Source organism: Elgaria multicarinata, chromosome 2 (genome assembly GCF_023053635.1).
Source record: "Elgaria multicarinata webbii isolate HBS135686 ecotype San Diego chromosome 2, rElgMul1.1.pri, whole genome shotgun sequence".
Taxonomy (NCBI): Eukaryota; Metazoa; Chordata; class Lepidosauria; order Squamata; family Anguidae; genus Elgaria; species Elgaria multicarinata.
Genome location: NC_086172.1, coordinates 148,685,523 through 148,703,558, shown reverse-complemented (window position 1 = coordinate 148,703,558; position 18,036 = coordinate 148,685,523). Strand labels below are relative to the sequence as shown.

Genomic DNA, 18,036 nt, shown 5'->3' with positions numbered 1-18,036 from the left:
GTGTGCCCAGGCCTACCCTAATGTCTGAAGCAATAAGTGCCAAATTAAGGGGGCAGTGCGTAAGGATCCAGATGCAGCGAGAACAGTCTTCTGGCTGCTTCGCTGCCATCTCCTCCGACAGCACACTGTTGCTTCTGTCAGCAGGGGCAAAAAGGAATCGCTCTGTTAGGAACCTTTCTGCCGGGAGCCACACTTCAAAGAGGCCAGAGGGAGGGCCCCCAAAGGCTAATATCGCCTCGTAAGCCCCTCCTCCGGTCACCACAAAGCCCCACCAATGCTGGGGCTTGAGGAGTGTCTCCTCATTCCCCCACCCAACACCTGCAACGGTCCTCCCGTGGCCAGGCAAGCTGAACGCAGAGTAGGGCATGAATAAAAACAATGTCCTTTTATGATAAATGTTCACCTTTTTTTAAAAAAAAAAAAATCCCTGGGTGCACACCCTAATGAAATGTGCTGCACACACCTATGGTGTGAAAGCAATACAGAGCTGCACAACACCTTTACAGGAAGCCAAGAAAAATGTCTCTATTCCCTTTCCCAATATGATACGTATAAGAGGCCTGGTGACGTGTGATGTCACCAATGCTTTTCTGGCTTTGCTTTTGCCATAACAAAAGCATCCTTCAATCTGGTACCATTTTCTTCCTATGCCAAGTCAGTTTCCTCCTAATTTGCTCTTCTGTCTCAAGCTGTCTCCCACCTAGACTGAGTGATGCTCATTAAATCCACTGCCCTCCCTCCCGCCCTCCCTCTCTCTCTTTGGAGAAATATTATCTTGCACACATCTTCCGCCAGCTTGCCTGTCAGGATAGAGCTGTGTCTGTCAATCTCAGAGATGGATTGGAATTGTGGCTCTTCCAGAATGTGAAGGTTTCTCAGCAGCAGCAGCAGCAGCAGCAGCAATTAAAATAAATGTGCTTGGAGGAGGAAGAGAAGGAGGAAGAAGAAGAGGAGCAGGAGCAGGAGCAGGAACCATCTCTCTGCCATTGCCCATGGACATTCTAGGTTGTTCTAAGTCACAAAATATGCTCTGCACAAAACTTACAGGTGAGGGAAAAGGCTGACCTTGAAGAACTTTCTCTGTAACACAGCAGTTTGGGCAGAAGCAAAGCAGCCATAATTCCAGCGGAGGCTGGTGCCTCTGATGTTTAATACTTTGATTTTTAACCTGTTGGTTGTTTTATTATGGTTTTAATTTTTGTGAACCGCCCAGAGAGCTTCGGCTATTGGGCGGTATAAAAATGTAATAAATAAATAAATAAATATAAATATACTAGAGAGGTTCACCTGGCACCTACGTTTTACTTTTTCAATGCCAGGTGAAGACCTTTTTATTTTCTCAGTATTTTAACATTTTACCGTGTTAGTCTTTTAACTTTCAGGTTTTAAAGCTGTATTTAAAACTTCGTTTTAAGTCTTCATGTTGCTGCTTGGTTTTTATTCTGGTTGTACTTTTATATTGTACTTTTATATTATTATTATTATTATTATTATTATTTATTTATTTATTTATATAGCACTTTAAATTGCACTTTGTGGTTTTAATTTTTGTGAACCACCCAGAGAGCTTTGGCTATTAGGCGGTATAGAAATGCAATAAACAAATAAATGTCAGTAAGGTGGTGAATCCGCTCCAGGTTTCAATCAGAACCAGTCAGAACTCTAAAGGAGCTATCCAAGGTAGCTCCTTTCGAGTTCTGACTGGTTCTGACTGAAACCCAGGGTGGATTCACCATCCATTGGAGCCACCAGCCTCCACTGCATCATTCCATCACACAGCATACTGTATGTTCTTTGCATGCAGTTCATCTTCTTTAAAAAGTATCATGTAGCAGGTCATCTGCATGAGACCCCAGAGATCCACTGCCAGCCATCACAAACAATAGCAGGTCAGACGAACAAACAATCTAAAACAGATTTCCCCAACCTGGTGCCTTCCATGTTTCGACCACAATTCTGTCATCCCCAGATAGTGCAACACATCTCGAGGGCATCAGTTTGGGGAAGGCTGGTCTGATAACATAAGAACCGTGCTGGATCAGACCAAGGGTCCATCTAGTCCAGAATTCTTTTCACATAGTCGCCAACCAGCTGCCCACAGGAAACCCACAAGCAAGACATGAGTGCAAAAGCACTCTCCCACTCATGATCCCCAGCAACTGGTGTACATAGGCTTACTACTCCTGATACTGGAGGTAGCATATAGCCATCAGGAATAGTAGCCATTGATAGCCTTATTCCCCATTAATTTCTCCAATTCTATTTTAAAGCCATCCAAAGCATTGGCCATCACTCCATCTTGTGGTAGTAAATTCCATAGTTTAACTACACATTGTGTGAAGAAGTACTTTGTTTTATCTGTCCTGAATCTCCCACCAATCATCTTCATTGCATGGTTATGAGTTCTAGACATTCTGAGAGAGGGAGAAAAATTTCTCCCCATCCACTTTCTCCACACCATGCACAATTTTATGTACCTCTGACAAGGTGTAAGACAGCTTCCTAAGTTGCTATGAACAGGGAGCATTCAAACATTCCGTTCCTCACCTGCAATAAGAAATGATACACCCTAGCAACAGATGAAGCACATGGGAGTGCTGCTCATGTTTTAGCTATCAGTCAACTGAAAAGGATGAGATATCAGAACGATCAATAGTCATGTTTGACAGCAAGGCAAGAAATCCTTGGATTTATAGCACAGTGTGCAAATTGCTGGGCACTGCAGAAGGATATTATTATTTACTAGCTGACATACCCAGCGTTGCTCGGGTCCCTGAATAAGTTTTGTCACATTTATTTGATAAATAAGAAATATCTTTGCAACTTATTCATCTTTAAGGAAGGGACAGGCAGGGGAGAAAGAGCCCTGGAGAACCCTTCCATGGTATTTATTTATTTATTACATTTTTATACCGCCCAATAGCCAAAGCTCTCTGGGCGGTTCACAAAAATTAAAACCATTAAGAACATAATAAAACATCCAACAATCTAAAAACCCAAATACAAAATACAATTAAAAAAGCACCTCCAGGATAAAATCACACAGCAGAAATTGATATAGGATTAAAATACAGAATTAAAACAGCAAAGTTTAAATTTAGGTGTTAAAATACTGAGAAAATAAAAAGGTCTTCAGCTGGTGATGAAAAGAATACAGTGTAAGCGCCAGGCGGACCTCTCTGGGGAGCTCGTTCCACAGCCAGGGTGCCACAGCGGAGAAAGCCCTCCTCCTAGTAGCCACCTGCCTCACTTCCTTTGGCAGGGGCTCATGGAGAAGGGCCCCTATCTTAATGTCCGGGCAGGTACATATGGGAGGAGGCGTTCCTTCAAATAACCTGGCCCCAAGCCGTTTAGGGCTTTGTATGTTAGACCATAAGGAAAGCTGAGTGAAGGAAGATAGATGCTTTTGAACTGTGGTGTTGGAGGAAAATTCTGAGAGTGCCTTGGACTGCAAGAAGATCAAACTAGTCCATACTCCAGGAAATAAAGCCAGACTGCTCACTTGAGGGAATGGTATTAAAGGCAAAACTGAAGTACTTTGGCCACATAATGAGAAGACAGGATACCCTGGAGAAGATGCTGATGCTAGGGAAAGTGGAAGGCAAAAGGAAGAGGGGCCGACCAAGGGCAAGATGGATGAATGATATTCTGGAGGTGACAGACTTGACCTTGGGGGAGCTAGGGGTGGCAATGGCCGACAGAAAGCTCTGGCGTGGGCTGGTCCATGAAGTCACGAAGAGTCGGAGGCGACTGAACGAATAAACAACAACAATGTTAGTACCAGCACTTTGAATCGGGCCCGGACCTGGACTAGCAGCCAATGAAGTTGTAAAAGGACTGGCATGATGTGATCTCACCGGCCAGTCCCTGTTAGTAAACGGGCTGCCCTGTTTTGTACCAGCTGAAGTTTCCGGACCGTTTTCAAAGGCAGCCCCACGTATAACGCATTGCAGTAATCCAAACGAGAGGTTATCAGAGCATGGATAACTGTAGCTAGGCTGTCTCTGTCCAGATAAGGACGTAGTTGGTATATCAGCCTAAGCTGATAAAAGGTGCTCTTTGCCACTGAATTCACCTGTGCCTCAAGTGACAGTTCTGGATCCAAGAGCACCCCCAAACTACGGATCTGATCCTTTAGGGAGAGTGCAACCCCATCCAGGACAGGGCAAACATCACCTCGCCGGACAGATGAACCACCCACTAACAGTACCTCTGTCTTGCCTGGATTGAGTCTCAGTTTGTTAGCCCTCATCCAGTCCATTACCGTGCTCAAGCACTGGTTCAGAACAGCCACTGCCTCACCTGGGTTTGATGAAAAGGAGAGGTAGAGCTGGGTATCATCCGCATATTGATGACACCTCAGTCCACATTTCTGGATAACCTCCCCCAACTGTTTCATGTATATGTTGAACAACATAGGGGATAAAATAGAGCCCTGTGGAACCCTGTGGCGTAAGTGCCACGGCACAGATCAATAATCCCCCAGCACCATCTTCTGGAATTGGCCATCCCAGCAACCAAGCCACCCCAAGGCCCCTGGGCCCCTCATGAGCTGCTGCTCATCCTCATCCTCTTCGCCACCCTCCCACTGCTGTGACGGCAGCAGCTGCTCGGCCTCCTGGCCAGCCGCAGGCTTCCTCAGACTGGCAAGGACATCATCAGCATGTAGCAGGCAGCACAGAACCTGGCACCCGTTGCCATGGCTGTGCTGTCACAGCAAACGGGGTGTTTCTGGGCATGTGCAGAGTGCCTCCCCTCCCTCTTAAGGGCCAAGGCCATGCACACACTTTCCCCTTCGGGTTGGAGGCAGATTCTGAGAAAACAGTGATATCAGGATGGGGTGCCTTTGATGTGGAATTGGGTTGACTGCTGGAGACCGTCTTTAGGAGACTGGCTTGTGAAAGGCATGCAGTCCCCACTCAGCCGTAGACTCACAAAGCCAGCAAAGCCCAGTAAGTCTGCCCTCCCACCCAAGGCAAGCCAGGAGTTGTAGGTGTAACCCTATGTGGTTTTTTTTATTAAAGTCTTAAAAAATACTTAAAACCCCAGAATTTGGGTTTTAAGATTTTTCTCGTATATTGTACACGAAGACCTATCAGTGTGCCAAATTTCAAGTTTCTAACTCATCTGAAAGTGGATAAACATTTCTGGACATACAAACCCTCTCTCATACTTTCAGCTTTATAGGTAGAGATTACATTGTATTGCAACATCCTGCATGCGTTCCCCAAGATACATCTGTAGAATGTCTCATGACTGGATTACAAAAACATGATCTCTTGCATCCAAATATATGAACTACAGCCACTAAAAGCATTATGCTTTGAAATGAGAGCTGGTTTAAAAGATCAGTTCTATAGTGTTTGAACTGTGATGGTTATGCACATTATCACTTGATTTTACAACCAAGACGCCTCTGTGAATTCTCTTTCCTACAACAGGACTGGGAACTTTTTTCCTATAAATGACCATTGACTCCCAGGAAAAGTCCAGCAGGGGCTGCATCCAATGGTGGACAAAGCCAAAGCCAAAAGTGGACAGAATTTGCAATACTGCAGGAATCCACAGCACTTTCTCTGGGCCATGTTCTCTCTCTCTCTCTCTCTCTCTCTCTCTCTCTCTCTCTGTGTGTGTGTGTGTGTGTGTGTGTGTGTGCCCACCTAATCACTAATGTCCTTATTTATAGAGGATAGTCCTCTATTCAAAGAGCTGTCAGAGGATAGATCTCTATTTGAATGTATTCTCTGTTTGCCCAATCCAAGCCTGGTTTAAAATTGAAGAACCATCTCAACAGAGAACAGAAGCCTTCAAGTTGCCCATCAAGTTAGTACTTGAACAGCAAATTGAACCTCGTCAATCTTCAATGTTGGTGCCTGCCTGACTTCCAGAGGCACGGAGTTCCACAGAAAGGGGGTTTACTCTTTTCCAGGTGGAGTCCAATTGGACCATAGGTCCAAGAGGAACAATCAAGAGCATGCAATCTGATGACATCCGTGACTGGCAGGTTGATAAGGAAGAAGGTGCTCTCCCAGACATCCTGGTTCTAAGTTGTTTAGTTCTTATTTCTAAATTGGCATATATATATATATATATATATATATATATATATATATATTCAGCAAATGTTATCCAAATTAGTTTCCATTTTTGTCCTCTTTGGGGGCAATGTGTCAGTGGCCACCCTACCTCTGCAACATCCCACATGAAATTAGGCGTGAAGCCAGATGAAATTTGGCTGAGGGTTTGCATGTTTCTTAAAAGTTCCCCACCACACCTGATACACATGTTTTATTTTATTTTTCAAAGTTCCTAGTTTAATTAGCTGTGGAATTTTAGTGTTCAAGGGAAAGACAGACAATTAAGTGGGAAATGTGTTTTATAAAACTCACGGTGTTCAGAAAATGATATGCAAATTGAATTCATTACATAATGCTAGGATATTTATTTTGTTTATTCTTTCTTTCTGACATTCCTGTCCTGCCTTTCTATATAAAATATAACTAAGCAGCTTACAAATAATAAAACGATCACCGCAGAGAGCAAGATAACAGTTAAAATGAACTAAGCTATTTACCAGAAGGTAAAAGCAACAGTAGCAGTAAGATCTTTGAGAAAGGCAATATGGTGGGATGCGTCCCTGAAATAAAGCCAACTCTGCTGTTTGTCTGTAAGTGAGCAGCAATGGGTCCAGGTATTCCTCATCAGGAAGGATCTTCCAGACATGAAAACGTAGCCATCCACCATACCTCCAATGGTCACTGGTATTTCCTGGTTCTTTAATTGGATTTGTAAGCTGCCTTATTTAGACCCATTGGGCCAAAAGGTGGGAAAGAAAACACTAAATTTAAAATAAATAAATAAATAAAACAGCTGACAAGAGAGTATTATTGTAACTCCTCTGTAACAAAATTTACTTTAAAATCTATACACATAATTATTCCAAACCAAAATAGGTGATACATTCGTCAGGGCTAGTGGTGTTAATTAATCCTACTTAGCTGTGGGCTAATAGATTAGAAAAAATGTATGTGGCTTTTCATAAACTGTTTATTGAAACTGTTGTTTTCAGGTTGGGTCCAGAGTTCCCGTAAGCAGTTTTACTCTGTACAGCACCATGTACACTGATGGTGCTATATAAATTAATAATAATAATAATAATAATAATAATAATAATAATAAGCAGTTTTCACTGATTCTTCCTTCCCCCTGTGCCTCCTGAAAAGCTACTCTGGAGGGTTGGGGGACAACCTCCCACCCCAGTACAGCATGGGACATGGTGGGGGGGCTTCAGGGGGAATTTATGAAAATTGCCTCTCCCTTTCCCTAGCAGGAGCCTCTCTGCTGGGTCTCAGTCCATTCCACACAAAGCGGCAATACATGCGTCAACATGGGGTGGGGTACAGCACCTCTGAGGTTATTTCCAACTCTTTTGTACTCTAAAGGTGAACCATTTGGAGTTGTAAGAATGGAGAATGCCTCTGAGCTTAATTCGGGGGAGGGAGGAAATGGGGAGGAATGTACATAAAAGCATAAGCTACTGCTGTCCTGGAAAGCACAAACATCACATTGTTGCCATAATTGGGGTGGGCAACTTCTCTGACCCTGAGGGCCACATGCGATGCCACATGGTGGGTTGGGGGCTACACACACACACATATAGGATGGGATTACAGGAGGAGCGGGAGGCTAAAGTCTCTTCCTCCCCACAACTCCTCACTGTCAGTGATCCGTAGCTATTTCCCTCAATGCTGTTAACAGCAGAGAAAGAGCAGTCCTGAAGGCATGGGATGGACAGTGCTAGGGAAGAGGGCACTTGGCAATGACTCTTGCCACATACCCCTTCCCCAAAGGGCAGGGGAGAGAAGCAGGAGGAATTGGGGGCGATGGCAGTGGACCATACAGGCGGCCTCTGAGAATTGCATGCAGCCTGCACCCTGTGGGTTGGCTAGTACATCAAATATTCTCTTGAGGACTGCGCTCAGGAGGGACATCTTCTGCCAGCTTGAAGCAGAAGGAGCTGGTGCGGTTTGCCAATTGGCTGGGAGCCTGTGACATCACAAAGCACCCTCCACAAAACAGCTATGTCACTTAAAAACATGAAAGCGAGGGAGGGGCTGGAACACGGTAGCTGAGCACATGCCTCTCATCCTGGGCAGGATCTACACTACTGCTTTAAAGCACTTCAGTGCTTTATAACAGTTTTGACAACTGTTGGGGCCCAGGATGCACTCCATATACTGTTTTCAAAACTGTTATAAAGTGCTTTAAAGAGCTTTAAAGCAGTAGCGTAGATCTGGCCCAGGGCCCCAACAGTTGTCACTACTGTTATAAACCATTTTAAAGCAGTAGTGTAGATCCTGCCCAGGAAGATCTCAGGTTCAATCCTCTGCACCTCCAAATAGGCTTAGGAAAGAGTCCTTCTGAAATACTGGAGTGCCGCTGCCAGTCAGTGTAAACCAGGGATGGACAACGTCAGTGCGTCCAGGGCCCCTTTCCAACTCAAGCCCCCTATCCCCCACAGGCCACACTCCTCTCGCCACTCATGAATTCAGTGGTGGTGAATTTGCCACTGAAATTTAGCAGCAAACCACCATGGAAGCTTCATAAGGAGACATTTTGGTTGCTTACAAGCTTCATTTCTCCCTTATAAGCCTCTCTGGTGGCTTAGTGCCAAAATTTGGCGGCAAACAGCCAGTGTGTTTTTTGTTGGCCGCACAACCACACCTGAGGACAGGGCTGGGGTGAACGCAGCCCACGGGCCACATGTTGCCCACCCCTGGTGTAGGCAATACTGAGTAAATGAACCAATGGTCTGGCTCAGAATAAAGGCAACTTCCTATATTCACATGTTTAAATGAATAATTGTACCAATGATTTTAATCACCATCCTCATACAAACATGCTTTAAAGTAAACAAACCAACATACACAAAGCAGTCATGGAGCTAGCGAGAAAATCAGCACTAGTTACAGAGACAGGTACATGTGGCATTTGAACAGCGAAGGCAGAGGGAAGCTGGGGTAGCCCAGGAAGGATAAAATAACCATGCTGGCTACTGTTCTTGTATATGTCTACATGCACCAAAAGCAGACCTCAGATATCAGGCTGTTTTAAAAACCTACTGCAGTAAGGGGCATATCTTGAATTGTTTGCGTAAGTAAGCGCCTTTCTGTAAAATCAGTTTATTGCACAAAGCATGCACATTTTGTTTCCCTGTGTGTTGCATACAGCCCTCAAAGTCTTGCCACGAGGTTTCACTTTTGCCGCATGGATTTTGCATTTTCAACTGAGTTGCTGAACCAAGGCATTTGCTAAGTCAGCATTGGAACACGAACACACACACACACACACACACTTTCCCCCAATTTTTGTTCCTCCCTTTGTTCTTCATTTTCTCCTTTCTCAGACTGTTCACGTTTCCCTCCCGACTTCTTCCTTCACTTCCCCACCCATCTCTTTCCTTCCTGAGCTGCCAGAGCCCGGGTTCAGTGGTACAACTCAGCTGATTTACTCTCCTTAAAGCGGCATCTCCTTGCATGTAAATCACTCTCCAAGCCCAGCCTGTAAAATGGGCTTTTTCACTAAACTCTATGAATAGGGAAGTAGGCACAGCTGGCCTATTCATAATCAACATAAAAATAGATTAGCGCTTTACAGATTAAACATTATCGTCTCAACAGTTAACATAAATCAACTGCGCTTATGGGCCCGGCGCTGCCGCCATTCCACCGGGACTTGATCTTCCAGGCAAAAAGAAAGAATCCCAGACTGATGGACATGATCATATCTTGGTAGGGATGGTTGGGGAGACTAGAGCTGATGCACATTCCCCACCCACCCCTACACAGAGGCATGTGAAGCTACTTTATACCAAGTCAAAATATTTGTCCATCTTGCCCAGTACAGCCTGTTTGACCAGCTGCGGCTCTCAAGGGTCTCTGGTAGAGGTCTTCCCATTGCCTGTGCCCTGCTTCCTTTAACTGGAGATGCTGGGGATTGAAACTGGGACCTTCTGTATGCAAAGCCTATGCTCTGCCACTATGCTAAAACCTCCTGGATTCAGTGGAAGAACGGAAGCTGCCCTCAGGACACGAGCCGGAACTTCTCTATTTCTATTTTCAGTGCACCAACACTATATCAACTTTTAAACCAAGCCAAAGAAGGATCACCCACTGATTCCAGTTGAATTTATCCTCAAATAAATATCAGCCAATGTGCTCTACACATTATTTACTATTATTGTCTCCTTTTTTCTCACTTGTGGCAGTTTTTCTAGACGGACATGATGGACTTTGTCAAGTCATGCTGTCTTTTACTAATTCAGGAATTTCCAGACTATTGAACATATTTTGAGTATGATTGCTTTCTGGACGTTGGTATGGATGTATTTTGGTAGGCCCAGTTTCTTAACATTTTCTGTATAGTTTTTTGATGTGATGCCGATGACTGATGTGACTAATGGAATAATTGTGATATTTTCCTGTTGCCATAGTTTTTTAACTTCTATGGCCAGTGGTGTATATTTTTCTCTCTTTTTCTCTTCCTTTCCTACAACATTTTTGTTATTAGGTATTGTTATGTCAATGAGGTAGGGGTGTTTTTCTTTTTGTGTATAACCGTTATGTTTGGTTAGTAGTCCATATGAACTGTCCTATTATTATTATTATTATTATTATTATTATTATTATTATTATTATTATTTCTATACTGCCCATTAGTTAAAGTTCTCTAGGTGGTTTACAAGAATTCATAAGATAATAAAATACAGCATAAAAATAAAACATAGAATACAGCATGAAAATTGAAACATACAAAATTTAAAACAATTTAGACAGCTAAAAACAGTTTCAATAATATTGTAGACCTGTTTAGATAATTGGCATAAACACCCCATTGTATGTCACTGGGAGTATAGCGCAGTCCTAACCTGGCACTGAAAACATGACAGTGTTGGTTGCAGGTGGAGTTGCATTCAAATCCTCCCCTTAACCATATCCCCCAACATGTCAAAGATGAAAACAGCAACAAGTTGATAACAACCCTATTTCATATAACCTCCTACACTCCCATATATTCCTATATCTGTGGTCCTACATCCTGATAACTTTAGATAAAGGACAGTTTAAAAATACTAATAATAATAATAATAATAATAATAATAATAATAATAATAATAATGTGTTTCATGGCAGATGTGGGCAGTGAGCACAGGATGCATTTCCATTACACCAGTACTGATGTAGCTAATAGCTGAACTAGCTACAAGTCAAGAAGCCTTTAGTTGGAATCTTTCCTCTGCTGTGAACTCAGTCAATAACCTTAGGCAAGCCTGAATCCCTCATCTGCAATATGGGGATGGAAACAATAATAGTAATTTGTAATTTTGCATTGCTGCTGTTTTTATCTGGTTGAGCTTTTATATTGTATTTTATATTATGGTTTTAATACTGTTGTTTTATACTTTGAATGGTTTTAATTTTTGTGAATCGCTCAGAGAGCTCTGGCTATTGGGTGGTATAGAAATGTAATAAATAAATAAATAAATAAATAATGAGGGCAGCATTAAAACATTAAATAACTAACAATTTACTGCCTTAACCTGACATGCAAAAACAACCCTGAGATGGCCACCTCAGTCTGCCTAATGGTAGGGAGGGCCTTGGGAGTTGTTACCATAGCAGCAGGGAGTCTCATCACACTGCTAAAACCTGTACTAACCATTGCACCCAGTCCTTTTTTTTTTTTTCAAAATTCCAGGAATTGTGTCACACATGATAAACTCTCTACATAGATATCACTTCTATCCCATCTGACAGGAACCACAACTCAGTGCTTCCAGAAGAAGCTCCAAGGCCAATCAGGCACCACCCCCACCCCTAATATGTTTGGCTCCAACAGGTACATTTTGATACCCTAACTTTCCTCTGAGCCACCCTTCCCCAACTTGGTGCCCTCTAGATGTGTTGGACTACAGCTCCCATCAAACCCAGCCAGCATGGGAACTGTAGCCCAAGGCATCTGGGGACTGCCAGGTTGGAGAAGTACACTCTGCGGCCATCCATATTCCCCCAGAGAACTTTTCAGGTTCTCGCTTTCAAAAGGAAGCACCACTGGGAGCTACAGCATGCTTAAGGAAACCACAAAAATCCCTGCGGACACTTTCCTCTGCGTTCTGCTAACTTCTCTCCCTGGGAGACATAAAATCGAGCTTGACCTCAAAGGCCCCAACCCCAGCACTAGAAAGGACTTGCTACACTTTCAGCAGTTTGCCCTCAAACGACCTCTCTTTCTTTAAGGGGCAGTGGGGCTCAGTGAGCTGGGAAAAGCAGACACCTCCCTTGAAACTGAGGCAGCTGCGGTGCCACTTTTCAGTTGAGTAATGTGGGCCCATTTGTTCTGGCTGACATTAATGCTCCTTGCCATCCATCTCCGACTCTTTAAATTACCTTTTTATGGCTGAAATATTTTCTCATAATTGATAAAAATCTCCTTTTTTATATCCCACATTATTGGGGGGGGAACATGGAGGGGGTTTTCTTTTATTTTTTAATCCCTCATTTTAGGTTTGATATAAATGCGTATTTTATTGAAAGTCTGACAAGCCTACTGGGAGATACTAACAAAGACGGTGAAAAAAGCAATCGTCCCCCCTCCTCTTTTCACCCTCATCATCTTCATCTTCAGCATCTTGAGCTGTCAAGCCTAACAGCTTTGAGACCTCGGGACAGAGTGACGGAATAAGACACCTGGGCATTAAAAAGAAAGGCTGGTGAGGGTGAGAAGCAATTTTGGGGAGGGAAAGCTAAATTCAAACTGTCAAGCTTTCTAGAACTCCCAGTAGAAAGGTGGGTGCTTACTGGAAGTAACTCTATAGAATCATAGAGAAGGGAAAGCTCATCTTGTTTATTCCACCACTGGCATTTTCTAACATGTTGCAAAGCACTCAGTAGCTACAGAATTTGATTATCCTAAAATACCGTGTGGCTTTTATATGAGTGAAGCTTAATGGGATGTTGTCCGATTGTTACAAGGCCAAAATGGAGGGATGCCCATTGCTTTAAGACTCTGCCCTTGTGATTCCGGAGATATTGAAACATTGATACATATGATTCAGAAAATGTTGGCATCCTGTGCCGATCATTCAAATGTGGTGCAACTTCTAATAGGACTGGAAGGGGATAAGAACATAAGAAGTGCTATGCTGGATCAGACCAACGGTTCATCTAGTCCAGCACTCTGTTCACACAGTGGCCAACCAGCCATCGGCCAGGGATACATAAGCAGGACATGGTGCAACAGCACCCTCCCACCCATGTTCCCCAGCGATAATGTCAACATTACCCAGAAGCTTGCAATGTTTTTAAATACAGTTTTTTTTAAATTAGAGCAAAGATGCTTGCAAATGATGATCATTCACTTTTCCATTTAACATTAAGTGTATGTAGTTGTGCCCCTTTATGTATACTTCTGTTTGCATGTGCATTCTATTTTTATGTGTAAAGAAATGTAAATGGTCTGTGGAGTAGTTTTAAATAAACTATCTATCTAGAAACATCAAACAGTTGTCCTGAAAATGCACTGAACTATTGCTCACCAGATCACAAAACTCACCTAACTCAAAAACAAATTTGGCACTATGAGCTCCCTTTACCTCACTGAGTTGCCAGGCCCTCAGCCCCAGTACTAGGGAACTCTCTCCCACTTGTTGATCTGACAAAAGTAGCGTCGCACTGGCTGCCCCCCTTCCCTCCTCTCCCCGCCCACAGAACTGCCCCCTTTCCTTCCTCTCCCAAGATCAAAACCTCTGAGAGGCAGTCAGGGCACTTCTGTCCACACGGAGCTTAATGGGAGCTGGGAGGGGAAGCTGTAGGAGGGGGGAGGATGAGGAGCTCCGACTCCTGGGTCCAAGGTCAGAGTACTGTCTCCAACCTCGGATCCAGGAATCCGAACTGTCCTATGGCCCCCCAGATGCTGTCTAGGGATCATAGGACTGCTCTCATAAATTGCATATGACAACCACATACCTGTTCTTTAAACCCAGGTTTGCCTGAATCATATATAAAAAAGATGGTGGGGAAGGGGAAATCTGATTTTTGACACCCAGCAACCTTAGGCAGCTTCTGGGGCAACCAACACCTGGCCCGATGCCTGGGCCCACCTGTTCCCTTCCAGTTTGGCTCTTCTTCTTCTTCTTCTTCTTCTTCTTCTTCTTCTTCTTCTTCTTCTTCAGCTGCAAGCAGCTCTGAGCCACATGCCATTTTAAATCCGTCCCCCACACCCCCATACCCTGGAATAATGCTACATTGGGCTATTCTAATAAATTGTAAATGGCTGCTGGATTGCACTACAGAATGTGGCACTGCTTCTTGCCTGCCGTAACTGCTAAACTTTCTGATGTCAGTAGGGGGAATAGCAGACCACAGTTTGCTAGGACTCCCCTTGATCCTATCTTGGAGTTTCTATCTTACCTAGCATGGTGATTCACCGGGTGACTTTGGGCCAGTCGCTGACTCTCAGCGAAACCTACCTCACAAGGTTGTTGTGAGAATAAAATGGAGACAAGAAGGACCATATAAACCATCTTGGGTTCTTTGCAAGAGAGGGAAGGCAGTATATAAATGTAATAATAGACTACATGTTATTGAGGGAAATTCTAGACGAGGCTTTTATAGAACCATTTCCTTTCCTCGTTCATAGAATTTTTTAAGGGGACCCAGACAACATCTTTGACTCATAGCCCTCCTTTGTTTTCCCACCACTTCTTCCATCTTTTTCCTTACAGCGAAAAATCCATTAATACAAATCAGAATGGCAGCACAATGCCTTTTGATTGTTAGCACTAGGAGCCCTTAACCGGGAAGCACTCTGACATGCATAGTTCTAGATAAATGCATTCCCCCCCTGCCCCCACAAACTGCCAAAGTGGGGAACCTGATCTAGACTGGGCTCTTTAAACCCTTTCCCCCGCTGCATTCCTGATCCAGATTGTGGCCTATACACCCGCAATTCCCTTTGCCAAAAAGGATGTCATTCATTTCAGTGGGGCCTTTTTTTAAGCAAAGCGAAGTGGTGGTTCATTCCAGATCAGGACTGCTGCAAGGGGGAGAAAAAGGTTTAAAGCCCCCTCCCTGTGCTATCATTGGGCCCCACATATTAGTAATTTGTGTACAGGGCAGGGGAGACTCAACAAACCTGCAAGCAAGCCCAGAAATACGCACCTAACCTAATGTGCAATTTGGCCCTCATGTGTCCTGCCCCAGATACATAAGTGAACTTAATTTGGACCATAGCTCAGTGGTAGTATGCATACTTTGAGTACCGAAGGTTCTGGATTCAGTCCTGAGCATTTCCACATAATAAAGACCTCAGGTGATTAAAAGTATATCTGCCTAAGACCCTGAGGATCTGCTGCCAGTCAGAGTAGGAGGCTTGATGTACCCATGATAGGATTCAGTATAGCACACCTTCATACGTTCTTACGCCATTTCTCTGAAACCACCAGCATCTAACTGTGGATTATTCCTAAGTACAATGTTCACCAAGAAATTGTTTCTAGTAACATGAAAATTGAGAAGCACTGTTTTAAAATAAATACAACAAAACTGTGCAGGGGAGTATTTTACAGTTACACCCAGGTCTCTGCAAGCCAAGCCTCCAATTTCTCTCTTACATAACAAGTCTTGTTCAGGGTGGATCTAGTTGGCCATCTGCTGGCCATTTTGGAGTAGAACTTCCAGGGCAGCCAGGCAAGGGAGCGGCCTAGTTCAGATTTTGCTAGGACAGTTGAGAAAATTATTGCCACAGCCTAATTATTTTTTTAAAAAAAACCTCCACCAGCACAGGGAATATCCTGAGGGTTTACGTTATGTAAAGAAAAGGAAACACTCCGTGACTCAATTTATTAGAGAAACGCAGTAAGGGCACAATCCTATGCATGTTTTAGGGTGACCATATTTTGGAAACCAAAAAGGAGGACAACATGGTCACCCCCCAAGGGGGCGTGTCCAGCACCAAGGGGGCGTGCCCACCAGAACATAGCCTTGGTCACATGTCTGATTTTACAGCACACATTTAAGACAAATCTGTTCTACATAGCATCTTAATGTTAAAATCATAAAATAAAGAACAAGTAAGAGATTCAATGTGTCTGAAATTAACTTCAATCACTCCTACTTTTGTAAGTTTTCCTGTACTTTGAAGCTTTTGCTATGCTTTGTGTGATACAGTCTCTCCTTCCCTCAAATATCTTTTCTGACTGTGTCTTCATTCATTGCAAGCTGCTGTTGTTGTTAACAGGGTTTGCTACTGGCCGGCTGGATGGCTGGCTTTTTTTAATTTCAATTTTTTAAAAAAGCTTGTGTATAATTGTCACAAGTTTCTCTACTCTAACATTAGGGTGGGTGTTGTGGCAGTTTACCTAAAGATCCCCTTAATGCCAAGGGCTGAAACTGCTCAATATGCAAAACCCCAAAGAGGAGGTTTGACAACCTGAGTTTGAAGGATATGGCTCCAGCAGTTTTAAAACACAATAATTTTAAAACTTTGAACTTTTAAAAAAATCCTAAAAAAAATGGATGAACAGATCTGATTCAAACCTGGCAGAGCTAAATGTCTCCTTAAGAGCTATTATGGTGCCAACTTTCAGCCCTTTATCTTTTAAAAATGTCATTTTAAAAAAATAATTTTGAAACCTCAAACTTTAAAAAAAAATCCTAAAACTCAATGGATGGACAGATCTGTTTCAAACTTGGCATAGCTAAAGTCCTTGTTAAGAGCAATCATGGTGCCAAGTTTCATCTCTTTATCTTTAAAAATGTTTTTTTAAACAAATATTTTTTTAAATCCTCAAATTTTAAAAAAATCCTAAAAATCAATGGATGAACAGATCTGTTTCAAATTTGGTGTGGCTAAAGCTCTACCTAAATCCTATCATGGTGTGAAGTTTCATCTCTTTATCTTTAAAAATGACAATTTTAAAAATAATAATTTTAAAACCTCAATTTTTAAAAAAATCCTAAAAAATCAACAGATGAACGGATCTGTTTCAAATTTGGTACGACTAAAGCCCTTCCTAAGAGCTACCATCATGCCAAGTTTCATGTCTTTATCTTAAAAAATGACGGAGTTATAAGCATTTTTGTTAATTCCCATGAGAGCTGCTCTTAGGAAAAATCCGGATTTCCCCTCCCCCTCCCGGATTTGTCATCAAAAACCCGGGCAAATCCGGTCATATGGTCACCCTGCATGTTTAGACAGAAATAAGTCCTGCAACTCCCAACATTCCCCAGCCAGCCAGCTGGGGAATGTTGGGAATTACAGGGCTTATTTCTGTCTAAACATGCATAGGGTTGTGCCCTAAAGAAATCAGCTTTAGAAAAGTAGCCATATTAGGGCAGCTGTTTTAGGTGTGGCCCTCCAGATGTTTCGAGGAAACAGCAACGGGAAGGCATTAACGTCATAAAACAAAAGAGATATTCTCAGGGGCGAGGAAAAACTTTTTATTGGGCCCAATAAAAAGTTTTTCCAGGCCCCTGAGAATCTCTTCTTCCCTGTTTTGTGGCCTCCAGGTGTTTTGTCCTATAACTCCCATGATCCCTCACCACTGGCTATGCTAGCTAGGGCTGGTAGGAGTTGTAGGCTCAAACATCTGAAGGTCCCCAAGCTGGCTGCCCTGATCCACATAATCAGCGTGCTGGCAGTTCTCACTGTGCTGGTGTGGAGGAGCAGGTGTGCCCTGCTCTCCCATCCAACAGCAAGCATCCACATGCCTCTGGTACAGTCCAGTTAAAATGGCCCCAGGAAGCAGGGCATTTCCTTCAGTCCTTGGAGAGCTGCAGCCAGTCAGAAGTGGCACAATATTGAGCAGAGATAGCGGAGGAGCAAGGCGGCTCAACCCCAAAATAAATCAGAGGCTCCTCAAACATTGAAGCTTCTCAAGAAATGCATGATCTCCCTCCTGACCAATTGAGCATTTTCTGCCATGGATGATAATGCTTGTAGTCCAACTCCTATAATCCCAAGCAGACGGAAGTGGCA

The 18,036-nt window shown here is 43.3% G+C and overlaps 1 protein-coding gene across 3 annotated transcripts in view; it reads right to left on the bottom strand.

The window, feature by feature from the left end:
* The window catches only part of ADCK1 (aarF domain containing kinase 1), a 232,383-nt gene that overhangs the window by 146,641 nt on the left and 67,706 nt on the right, over window positions 1-18,036 (bottom strand). The gene's annotated exons all lie outside the window — the stretch shown is intronic.